Source organism: Gracilinanus agilis, chromosome 1 (genome assembly GCF_016433145.1).
Source record: "Gracilinanus agilis isolate LMUSP501 chromosome 1, AgileGrace, whole genome shotgun sequence".
In the NCBI taxonomy this organism is placed as follows: Eukaryota; Metazoa; Chordata; class Mammalia; order Didelphimorphia; family Didelphidae; genus Gracilinanus; species Gracilinanus agilis.
Window position 1 is genome coordinate 676,463,530 of NC_058130.1, and position 13,291 is coordinate 676,476,820.

The following is a 13,291-nucleotide window of genomic DNA, read 5'->3' on the forward strand; positions in this document are numbered from 1 at the left end:
TCTAATTCTTCTATACTATGTTTTTTTTTTATTTAAAAGCCTAATCTTCCATCCTCAATACAAGGTATTGGTTCCAAGGCAAACTAGCAGTATGGCTAGGCAGTTGGAGTTAAGTGGCTTGCCCAGGGTTACATAGATAGGAAGTGCTTGAAACCAGATTTGTACCCAGTACCTACAATCTTTAGGCCTGGCTCTCTATCCACTGAGCCACCCAGCTCCCTTCTTTCTCTATAATTTTGCCAGCTCCCTTTGTTGGCCAACAGTATGGACTTATGGGACAAGGAACTAGGTGAACAGCAAAGATAATTGGTCTGTAAGGTTACTGAACCATGATCTTCACCTCTTTTGCGTGGTAATGAGGCTTCAAGTTCATGTTAGGACATCAGCATTATCTTAAGTACTTTAGAGTCAAATCAGTTTTTTCAATGACCATCATTGCTGAGAGCCAAGAAATTAAGTAACTATCAAATGATCAATCCAAGTCCCATTGGCAAATGACCAATTCAGATTCACTATCAACCAACGGTCATTTTTTTGGTGCTTACTTTGTGCCAGACTCTATGGTCTTAAAGACAGTCTATCTATACTCCATCTTATAAATTCAGACATGAGGAAATAAAAGCACACATTTTAAGAATAAAAAAGACAGAATGAAAATTTCCTTTGCCAAGGTGCAACATGGCATAGCGGGAAAGGGAGAACTTTGGACTGTGAATCAAGGAAAAAATCACCAGCCCTCATCTATTAAAAAAAAAGGAACTAAGAAACACAGGGACGTGTTGGACTAAATGATCTATGAGGTCCCTTCCAGACTGGAGACTCTGGGATTCCAAGTTTTTGTTATAAATGGATGGCATGACTGACTCTTTGTGGAAAGAATCTTTATAGGATATAATGTTTACTATTCTATCTAATAGTTTTTGTTTACATGAGATAATATCAAATAAATTTTACTTTGGACCACCTATATTAATTGATGCAAAACAGCAAGACCAGAAGGAAAAAATGCATCATTATTAGAATAATGAAAATGAAAACAACACATAAAAGACCACTGAAATCAGATTAATCGCAATAAATTATCCTGTGTCCCAAGGAGAGATGAGAACATATTCTCCTCGCTCTTAGCAGAGAGGTGAGAGGACTATGGGTTTAGATATGGCATATGCTATTAGACAATCATTTTGTTGATGGACCTTATTTAGCCATTCTTTTTTGTCAGAGTATGGAGCAAAGACTTTGCCCTTTTTAGACATTAAGTGACAATATTTGTATGTAGAAAGTCCAGGAAATCACTGAGCAGTTAGCAGAGGCAATAACCTTATTTTCTGAGAGTAAATTGCCTCTGTATTCGTTTCCCTAAGCACTCATTTACATAAATAAGTGGGAGAAATTCAGATATAAAAGTAAAGGAACACTGAACAGCAATGCTGTTTTGTGCTTATTGGGGAAATGACCATTGTTTATGTTTAGCCTGCTGAGATTAATTTAGAAAGTGTAGAGGTTAGTCATCAGAAGCCAGAATGAAGTCTCTGACCAAGGACACCCTTTCCCTTGCCAGCAAGGGTGATGGGGGAAAAAAGGCAAATTATAAGACTTGCTAGAAAGGTCTTATTCTTTGTTCTAATGCAGAATGTCTTTACCTGTAGTCTATGAACTTTGTTAAAATTATTTTGATATCTGAATTTCATTATAAATCATTTCCTTTGCTAGCCTACACAGTTTGTTTTGTGCTTTTAAAAACATCATTCTGAAACAGGGTCTTTATGTCTTCTCCAGGTTGCTGAAGGGGTCCAAGACACACCAAAAAAAAATGATAAGAATGCCCTTTTATAAAGAGTTTACCACCTAGAGCTGGGAATCTTCTCATTTGGGTCCTGACTCTGAGAAAACTAAACAGATGAAACTGTTTCTGGTCCTATGGCAAAAAATTGTCCTCCTTTTCTAGAAAAAATCATAGTAATACTCTGGCCAAAAAGACAATGGAGTAACATTTAGCATGCAGTGGAGCAGCACCCAGAGGCATTCAACTGATCAAGGACAATAGGAATAATGTGAAGCAGTCAGCCACAGTCTGGTAGCACCAGAGACCTCAGTTGCCCCTCCTCTCATGAGTACTTCTCTACTTTTGACTTACTTTCTCTCCCCGTTCTCCATGTATTTGTAGGAAAGTATGCCACAGGTTTATAGGAGACATCTTAATTTTCTAACAATGCCATTTCAGTAAATGCCTTTGCTCTGATAATTGATAGAGGAACATATGGTGGGAGCTAGTGGGAGGACCAGGAACTCTAGTTTGGGGAATGAGATCCAGTTGTTCCTCTAACAATTATTTCAGAGAAGTATTCCAGAAGGACTTAAAATTTGTTGGTTTCTTGAGGAAATCAACCTTGAAAAATAAACAAATAAATATAACCTAGAGAGATATGCAAAAAGAATAAATCAACCAATCAAGAAATATTGACTAATGGGGCAGCTAGGTGGCTCAGTGAATTGAGAGCTAAATCTAGAGACAGGAGATCTTGGATTCAAATCTGACTTTATATTCTTCCCAGCTGTCTGACCCAGGGCAAGTCACTTCACCCCCATTGCCTAGCCCTTACTGCTCTTCTGCTTTGGAACTAATGCACAGTATTGATGATAAGACTGAAGGTTAAAAAAAAAAGGGGTTGACTAAGTGTCCACAATGTGCCAGACTGTATTCAATTTTATATTTTCTTCCCTAGTATAGTGATTTGCCCACTGTTGAAATATCTAAAAAAAAATCACAATCAAAATCATAAAAGCATTTATATAGTGCATTAAGGTTTGTAAAATCCTTTTATATGTTGCCTCATTTAAAAAAAACTCTTACCTTTTATATTAGAATTAATACTAAATATTGGTTGATTCTAAGACATAAGAGTGGTAAGGGCAAGGCATTTGGGATTAAGTGATTTACTCAGGGTCATACAACTAGGAAGCGTCTGAGTCCAGATTTGATCCCAGGTCCTCCCAACTTTAGGGCTGATATTCTATCCACTGAGCCACCAGCTTACCCTATGTTGCCTCATTTAATCTTTTTTTTTCAGTTTTCAGTAGAAGCAATTTTTTTAAACCCTTACCTTCCATCTTGGAATCAGTACTGTGTATGGGTTCCAAGGCAGAAGAGTTGTTAAGGGCTAGGCAATGGGGGTTAAGTGACTTGCCCAGGGTCACAAAGCTAGGAAGTGTCTGATGTCAGATTCAAACCCAAGACCTCCTGTCTCTGAGCCTGGCTTTCAATCCATTGAGCCATACAGCTGCTCCCTAGAAGCAATTTTTGACAATTGTTTTCTGACATTTCAGGGTTCAAATTTTCTCCTTTCCTTCCTCCCTTTCCTACCTCCCTGAGGCACTAAATTGTCTGTTATAGCTTATACCAGTGCTTTCATGCAACACATAGTTCTAGATTGTTCGTGTCACAATAGAAAACATATTACACATACAATAAAAACTCATGAAGGAAATAAAGTGGAAGTTGGCATATTCTGAGATGCAACCAGTGTCCAACAGTTCTTCCTTTGGCCATGGATACCACTTTTCATCATGTTTCCTTTGTGGATATCTTGGGAACTTGCTTTGCTGATAATGGTTTATAGACCTTCACAATTAATCATCATATATTTCTGTTACTGTATACATTGTTCTCCTGGTTCTGCTCCATACCATTTTTTTTTAAACCCTTGTACTTCAGTGTATTGTCTCATAGGTGGAAGATTGGTAAGGGTGGGCAATGGGGGTCAAGTGACTTGCCCAGGGTCACACAGCTGGGAAGTGGCTGAGGCCGGGTTTGAAACTAGGACCTCCTGTCTCTAGGCCTGACTCTTACTCCACTGAGCTACCCAGCTGCCCCATGCTCCATTCACTTTTCATCATTTGCCTTATTTGATCTTCATCACAGCCCTAATTGTTAGGTACCATGATTATCCCCGTTCTATAAATTAAGAAATTAAGGTATAGAAAGATTAAATGATATGCCTCGGGTAATACAGCTAGAATTTAAGACAGGATTCTAACTCTTCTGAATCCAAATCCAGTGTCCTTGCCACTGTGCCACCCAGCACCTAAATGCCTGGATGGACTTATGCACTGTGAAGCAAATGTCATTATGGTCAGCAACTCACCAAAAAATGATTTGCCTAGTATTGTGAGATGGGAGATTGTTAGATGTTTTAGGTAGATTTTTGGTGGTAGTGATGGTGGCTTCTAGTTTTTAATTTTTTTTCTTAGGAAGGCCCTGTTGGTTATCAAATCCCATTCAATTCCTTTTTTTTATCCTTAATTTCTGTTTTAGAATTGATAAGTCTCAATTCTTTTACAAGAAAAACCCTTACCTTTTGTCTTAGAATCAATACTTGGTATTGGCTCCAAGACAGAAGAGTGGCAAGGGCTAGACAATGGGGGTTAAGTGACTTGCCCAGGGTCACACAGCTAGCAAGTGTCTGAGGTCAGATTTGAACCCAGAACTTCCTGTCTCTAGACCTGGCTCTCAATTCACTGAACCACCCACCTGCCCCTAAGCATTAATTCTAAGATAGAAAAGTGGTAAGGGCTAGACAGTTGGGATTGTGACTTGCCCAGGTCACACAGCTAGGAAGTATCTAAGGTCAGACATAAACCAAATTCTTCTCATTCAATTTCAGTATTCAAATGAAATAATATTTCTAAAAAGCACTTAGCACAGTACCTGGCACATAATGGGCAGTGTATATTTACATACATAATCCCTTCTCCTTCTCCATTTCACAAGTACAAAAGCAAATGAGGGGCTGTAAGCAAAAAAAAGAAAAAAAAACTTTTCTAAGCCAAATGAACTAGCAAAGAACAAAGGGGACAAAAATGATAGCCAGCTACTACGTGGAATAGTGGAAAAGACCCAAGAATGAGCCTGGATGCCAATTTTTCTCCTGTTCCAAAACAGCTCTGGTCCCCCAAAGGCCATTGTTCTTATTTTAGAGATCATCATCATCATCATGTTACCTCTTTGCCTCTGTATTAGTCAGCATCCAGATAATTCTGGGAAAACCTGAAGTTAACTCTGTGGAAAAAAATATATAGACATTTTAGGACATTTATTCACTATAAAATGCACAACAGAAAGCAATCCTTTCTTGCATTCCCAGTGAGTACAATCTTGTTCCACTTCCTTCCAAATTAATTTGAGCCTCAAACTCCTATAAAAATTTGTGAGTCATAAAAGAGACTCTTTCCAACCAGAGTAGAAGGGTGAAAATGTCTGCATACATAACTTCTGCATCTGTCAATATCTCCAGCTTTTGTAGTTCTGCAGAAGTTTAGATATCCTTTATTCAGGTCTACCTCTTTTCCCCTCAAAAATTAAAAGGCGGAAACTGCTGCTAATCCTGCTTTGGACACATAAGAGATAGAGCTTAAGCTAGATCTTGAAGGAAAAGAGTGATTCTTTGAGGTAAAGCTAAAGAGGAAATGAGTCCACAGATGTAGAGGTGGGTGTTTGATTATATGTGAGGAAGAGAGAAAAGAGTGGTTTGGTTTGATCTCTGACTGGGAATATCGGGAGAAATACTGCTCAGTTGGATAAAGAAGATAGGTTGGGATGATGTTGTTAAAGGCTTTAAAAGATAAATGAAAAAGTTTGTATTTGACTGTAGAGGTGATTGGAAGCCTATCAGTTACCCTCAATCTGGTTTAGTCCATCTGCCAAGATGGTTTTGTTGTTGCACAACATTCTACAGCTTCTTGGAGCTACAGGTGAGAGTTGGGGGACAGACGGATCCCAAATGGGAATGAGCATCTCTGCAAAGGGCTTGGCAAGCCCTCACACTAGAAATGTCAGTGACTTGGGGTTTGTCTACCCAAGCATATGAAGATGTTACCTGGTAGAATGGGAGAATGGAAACGACTGGTTCCAACAGCCATGAAGATGACTCAAGCAGTGGATCACTTAGAACTTGATCAGATATATAAAAAAAATGTCATCCACTGCTTCCTGCACCATCACCAGCATCCTGACTTTGTCTTACCACCGAACTTCGATGCCTCTGAAAGAGTGAGTGGGACTGACTACTTCGTGAAAATTTGCTTCACTTAAATCCAACTCATGAACAAGTCAAGTCATCACCCTGGCATTCATTGGACCTCTTTGAAACAATAGGAAACCACTGGAGATCATTACATAAAGGAGTGACATGGTAAACCTGTACTTAAGGAAAATCACTTTGATAATAATATGAAGGATGAACAGAATAAAGGAGATATTTGAAGCATGGAGACCAAATAAAAGATGATTTCAATAATCAGGGTGAGAAATGCTGAGGGGCTTAACTAAGGTCATAGTTGTGTGAGTAAAGAAAAGGGGTCAGATAGAAGAGATGGTAAAACAAGATTTGGTGGGCAACCTAACCTATGGAGTGAAAGTTGGATACTTGGGAGCATGAAAGAAGTGTGGATCCTTCCACAGAAATGGGGAACTTAAGGACAGTGGTGAGTTTGGGGAAAAGCTCATGAATCAAAGAATTTGAGAGTTCGAAGTGATTTTAGAGAACATCTAGCCCAAGCCATACAAGAAAAAAATCTTCATTCTGACATACCTGACAAATGGTTAGTCAACTCTAGCTTGAAGACTTCCAAGAAAATCTCCTTTTGAGGTAGCACATTCCACTTATTTCAGTTTTCCACAGCTCTCATTGTTAGCGAGTTTTTCCATATGGTGAGCCTAAATTTCCTTTTTTATGACTTCTACACACTGCTCCTGATCTCTGAGGCCAAAGAAAATCAGTCTAGATCCTCTTCCGTACATCAGTCTTTCAAAGAGTTGAAAACATCTATTGTGTCCCTAACATTCTCCAAACCCATACCTTCAGGCTTCTCTTCTATAGGCTACACAACCCCAATTCTCTCAATCTATCCTTGTATTATGGGAGCTTAAGGCCTTTTATCATCCTAACTGCCCATCTCTGGATACATCAATGCTATTTTGTAAAACATGGTATCCAAAACTCACATAATCCTCCATATGAAATCTGATGAGGTAGATAACAGAAGGACTGACAACTCCCTTTTTCTGGAGCCTGTACCTCACTTAGCGTAAGCCAAGATGACTAGTATTTTTGGCTGCCACATCACAGCCCTAACTTAAATGGAGTTTGCAGTCTACTAAAACCAAGAAATCTTTTTCATAACAATGACTTTTGCACCATGTCTACTCGACCTCTCCACCTTATATTTATCAAGTTTATTTTTTTACCCAAGTGCAAAACTACAATAATCCCTCCTGAATTTCTTATTGTTTGATAAAGTCCAAAATACTCATTCCATCAATATCCTTTTGGATCTGTCACCGAAAGTATTGGTATTCCTCCTCTTTTTGTATTGTTTAAAAATCTGATGAAATACAATTTTTATCTTTATCCAGGTTACATATAAAAATGTCAAATAGCACAGGATCAAGCACAGATCCCTGGGGTACTCCATTGAAGATCTCCTGTTACATCAACATTAAAGGAAGAGAGGAAGGGGGAGGAAGAGGGAGCAAGGAAGGAAGGAAGGGAAGAAAAGAAGGAGGGAAGGAGGGAGGGAGGGAAGATAGAAGGAAGGAAGGAAGCAAGGAAGGAAAGAAGGAAAAAAAGAAAGGAAGGAAAGAAGGAAAGAAAGAAGGGAGGAAAGAAGGAAGGAAGAGAGGGAGGGAGGGAGGAAAGGAGGGAGGAAGAGTGCTGATTGTAAACATCCTATGAATAAAGAAACTGTAGCACAAAGGAAAGGTCAATCATAGTAAAACAGAAGAAAGCAGATAATTGAACCATTAGGGTGAAACATGCAATGGAAAACAGAGAGAAGAGCATGAGGGAAACCTTACTTACAACCAGTGTTTCTTTGCAAAACATCTTCCATTTGTGAATTTGGTAAAGCAGTGTAATATAGTAGAAAGATATGGATTTGGGCTACAGAACATAGGTTTCTAGTTTTGATGCCCAGCAGTCAGTACAAAGAATAAAGTCTATTACCACCACTTTCCCCCATCATTTTCTAGTGAGAGAAGAAACATGTCAAACAGGAAGGAAGGCCAGGAAGGGAAATGAGCATTATCACCAATAATTGACATTAATGATGATGGGGACAATGATGATGATAAATGAAATGGCAGTAGAAAGGAACTCATTCTCCTGTGATTGCTTAATTTTGAGAAAATTGATTTAATACAATCCCCAAATCCTACTTAATCAATAATTCTATCAGCATCCAAGACCTAAAGACCTCATCATTCTCCTGCCAGGTCCCAGATGATAAGTAGAAAAACTTTAACATTTAATGTTGACCTATGAACAGAGGGCACAGGCTTACTTCCATTCTATCAAAATTCACACATAGCTGTCTGGCTAGCTGTCATGACTGAATAAGATGAAAGGTGTAGTTTTTAGAACATTTCTAGAGTGCACATGAACACCTATTAGGTTGATCAACAAGGCTTAATGAATAATAATAGTTGATTTTCAAATTTATACTCCAAAGTAACAAGTGAGCCATAAAGGCTAGAGAGAGGAAAGGGTTTGAATCTTGACAGGACTATTGGCCAAATAGATCACCAAGAGAAGGAAAATGTCTTCTTAAGCAGTCTTTAATTCAAGAAGCATTTAGGATGGTCTAAACTTGGGGAAGGGATGTATATAATTATAGATTTCAAGCTGGAAGAGATCTTGGAGGTCAATGGGACCGGTTCCCTCCTTTTATAGATGAAAAATAGGACTGAGAATGATTAAGTGACTTGCCTAGGATCATACAGCTGCTTAATGTATGAGACAGGATTCTTTGTATTTAACTCTTACCTTCTGTATTCATCATTTTGTGGCCCTTTGATGGTTTCATTTTTTGTGGTAGCAAAGAACTGGAAAGAACAAAGTAGATGTCCATCAATTAGGGTAAAGCTAAATAAACTGTGATACAGAGAAGGATCCACCATTGTCATCATGACCAAGAACTACTATCATTTGGCTGCCACAGAAAGGTAAAAAGGTTTTAGAGTCCCAGGAAATAGTGATACCTCCCAGACCATTGGCTCTACTTCCAGTCCAGCCACCATACTAAATCTTATTATCTATTCCACCACCAATATTAATTCACCTACAGACCAGACAACCCAGTCTAGCTGAAGCAATATGGTGTCCTAAGGAGATGTTTCTCTATTCTATCACTACAGAGATGGGGGACTATGAGTATAGAATACCAGATTTTCTGTGAGACACTGCAGCTAGCTAGGTGATAAAGAATATGGAATACCACCAGGCCTGGCATCAGGAAGACTCATCTTTCTGACTTTGAATATAGCCTCATACACTTACTAGCTGTGTGATCCTGAAAACAAGTCATTGTTCCCTTAGTTTCCTCATCTGTAAAATGAGCTGGAGAAGGAAATGGCAAATCACTCCAGCATCTTTGGCAAGAAAACTGCATAGAAACACACAGGAAACATGACTAAAACAATTGAACAACAACACAGGTGTTTTGTTCAATTTTTTTTTCTCTTCCCCTTTTTATTCTTTATTATCAGAGATGACTCTCTGAGTAGGGCTGAGAAATAATCAGAAAGGATGGTCATGTTTAAATATAAAAGAAGAGATAAAGTACTTCTGATTTCACTCAAGAAGGGAAATCTCCCCAGCAATACAAATTGGCACATTCTCCATCTCACTGAATGGTTAAATAACTTGCTCAAGATCATATAGCCAGTGTGAGCCAGAGGGAAGACTTGAATCCACATCTTCTTGATGTAAAATCATCTTTTTATCTACTACTCCACACTGCCTCATTAAAAAGAAACAATTTTAAATCTTGACTTCTCACTTAATCATTGAGACCTTTGAAAGCAGGAACTATGCCTCATGCATCTTTTGTGTCTTCCTTTTGGAGTCAACACATAGCAGAAACTCCATAAACACTTACTGATAGAAAGATGAACTGTTAGATTATCTCTGATGTCCTGAAAATGTTCAAGAAATTATCTAACTTAAACATGATCATAGGATATCATGTTTTGAAGGAACCTCAGAATTAATCAAATAAGTATCTCATAAAGGATCTCCTCTGACAAACCCCCAATAAGTGCCTGAAATAGCCCTTTCCACCTTTAAATAGGTCTAATTCTAAGATTGGGAACTCACTAGGTAGCTCAGTAGGTAGAGTATCAGATCTGGAGTTGGGAAGACTCATCTTTCTGAGTTCAAATCTGGCTTCTGACCCTTCCTCGCTGTGTGGTCCTAGGCAAATCTCCTAACCCTGTTTGCCTCCATTTTTCTCATTTATAAAAGAACTGGAGAAGGAAATGGCAACCCACTCTGGCATCTTTGCCAAGAAACCCTCACATGGGGTCACCAGGAACAAAAACTGAAAACTGAACAACAATAAAAATAGTAAACAAGGTTTTCTTTGAAAGAAATCAAAATTGGTCTCTTCACAGTTTCTCCCATTGCTCCAAGTTCTGTTTTGGAGGTCTAGGAGAAAAGGTAGAATGATCCTTTCAAACGACAGGCCTTTAGATATTTGGCAACAGTTATCATATCCCATGAAGTCTTTTATTCACAAGGAGAAACAGCTCAAATTCTTCCTTATGTACCCCAAAGTCGAGGTCATCCTAGTTGTTCTCCTCTGGATATTCTGCTTCTTAACTCTCATCTTCACTCAAACGAGGCCCCAAGAAAAGTCTTTTTGCCTCTCTCCATCTCCTACTTGACAAAACCAAATCATATCTCTCCTTTGAAACCTTCCACAAGCATAGCAACCCCCAGAGATGTTTCTCCTTCCAGACCCCCCACAGCACTGGCTGTCTGTACCACACACCAAGACACCCACTCCCTCCCTCCCCGGTTCCACCAAAAGAGAACTTAAAAACATATTTAAGCCAATATCCTCAAATCCCTCATCAATAAACCAAAATAGCTGAAGGGATTTTTCCCTAACTGTGTCCATACATCCCCTACATATACAGACACAGACACAAAAGCATTTATCTGAGACAAATCAAGGGAAGGGAATTTTTCGGCAGCTTCTGAGCCAGAAAAAAAAAAACAGAAAAGAATGATGTCTCACAACCTTAATTGCAGCAGTGTCTACCTCCAAGTCTAATAATATTTACATGTACACTGGCAAGGCCGAGATCCTTGTATAAAACAACTATACCACCAAGAAAGTGCTCATTATCTCTGCAGCTACATGGTGCACTTTGCAATTCATTGACCCATCCTGAACATATGTTAGCTTCCGACTTGTCTATTCTGTGTGGCCCTTTAAAGATATTTCCCAACCGTGCTTCAGATTTAGATCCCTTCCAGCCATCCACCCAACCTATCTCTCCATCTGCCTGCCAGAGTCAGTGTACCCTTCTCTCTCCATGCCAGATTTCCACCCTCTCAGAATAAACACTCTTCTTCCCTAGACACCACTCCCATAAATGTTTTGTCTGCCCCATTAGAATGAAATTTTCTTGACAGCAATGAATGTCTATTTTTAAAAATATTTGTATCTGGGACATAGTAAGTACTCAATAATTTTTCACTCATTCATTCATTCATTCATGCTTTTATTCTTCTCACAAAAATAGATAAGCAGCCCACTTCAGATCCTCATCACTTCTCACCTACAGCATTGCAATTGTCTCCTAATTGTTATCTTTCTTCCCAATCTCTCTATACTCTCTAATCCACCTTTCATGTATATTCCAAAATAATCTTTCTAAGGCATAGGGCTAAGCATCCTTTGGTGTAGAGGTCTCTAGCTTTCCTTTCATTATCCTATAGCCCAGAATGGGAACCAGAAGACTACTACTACTTACTCTTCTTATAAAAATTTGGGTGGCCTCATTCTCTTTCATATCTTACCCTTTCTGAAACTCAGTCTCTTTCTCTAAAATAAGCAAGTCAAGCAAGGTCAACTCAAGCCCCTTGGTCTAGTGGATACAGGTACAGACTTGAAGTAGTCAGAAAGAACTGAGCTGAAATCCAGCCTCAGACTCTTACTGACTATGAGAACATTGGCAGGTCACTAAAATTTCTTAATCTATTTTTTCATTGGCAAAATGGAGATACTAACAGTATCCACCACACCAAGTTGTTGTAAGGATAAAATGGAGTAGTTTGTGTAAGGCACTTTGCAACGCTAAGTAAATTTTAGCTAGTAGTAGTAGTAGTAAATGTGGAAGATGGTGGTGGTGGTGATGATGATGACTCTATGAACCTAGGACATGAATCACCTCTCCCACTGTTTTCTAAAGCTCCTGTCAGCTTCTCACCACAGTGAGATTTCTGAATGGCTCCACAAGACAACACAGTTTTGGAAGTTGAGGTCAGAGCAATCTGTCCCAGATTTCCCAAAACTTATATGGATGGGGGGGGGGAGGTGGGACGAGGGGAGCATTGGCAATGGGATAAGAATAGAAAATGGAAAGAGAAGACTAGAAAGAGTTTCAAGATTCCCAAATTACTGCGTCATCCTTTGCCATTTTTGAGGTTAAAATGTTTAAATTTTAAGTTAAACTGTCATTGAATTTCAACTAAAGACTAGTTTGCCTTCCATGGACTTGGGTCTGTAGGGAATGTAGGACAAGTGCCAGAGAAACCAAGCCTGCAGTACTAAACAGCTGATTCATCCAGTGCTCCATACCACATGCCAGAGAGTTGCCAACTGCTTCCCGTGGGACCCCAGCATGTGCCAGTTACTGGGAGAAACTTGCAAATTTCAATTGACTTTTTCTGAACCACATAGATTCTTAAATGAAATGTGGAAACACATCTCCTGACTTGTTTAGAGGTTCTGAGCTTCTCCAAGAGGAAGAAACCCTCTTGAACACTGGCTTAGAAATACTGATGACTTGTGGGAGTAATCTATCCCTGAGAGTTATATAATAAAACCATTGCCAGGATAAACAACCCCTACTCCCAGCCCACCCCACACAAATACAGGCTCTTCAGTCTGATTGGTGGGTTCATCCTTAAGTGTCCCTTTCTCAATGCTATCATTTCTCTATATCTTAGCTGAGTTGGTAGAGCATTCCTGAATTATAATATCATCAGTCAATCAGCAAATCTTTATTAAATACCTGCTATATGTGACTATATTGTGCTAGAGTCTGGGGAAAGAAAGGAAGAAAAGAAGGAAGAAACAAATGAAGGAAGGAAGGAAAGGAGGGAGGGAGGGAAGAAGGAAAGAAGGAAGGAAGGCAAGAAGGAAGAAAGGCTGAAAGGAAGGCAAGAAGGAAGGAAGGAAGGAAGGAAGGAAGGAAGGAAGGAAGGAAGGAAGGAAGGAA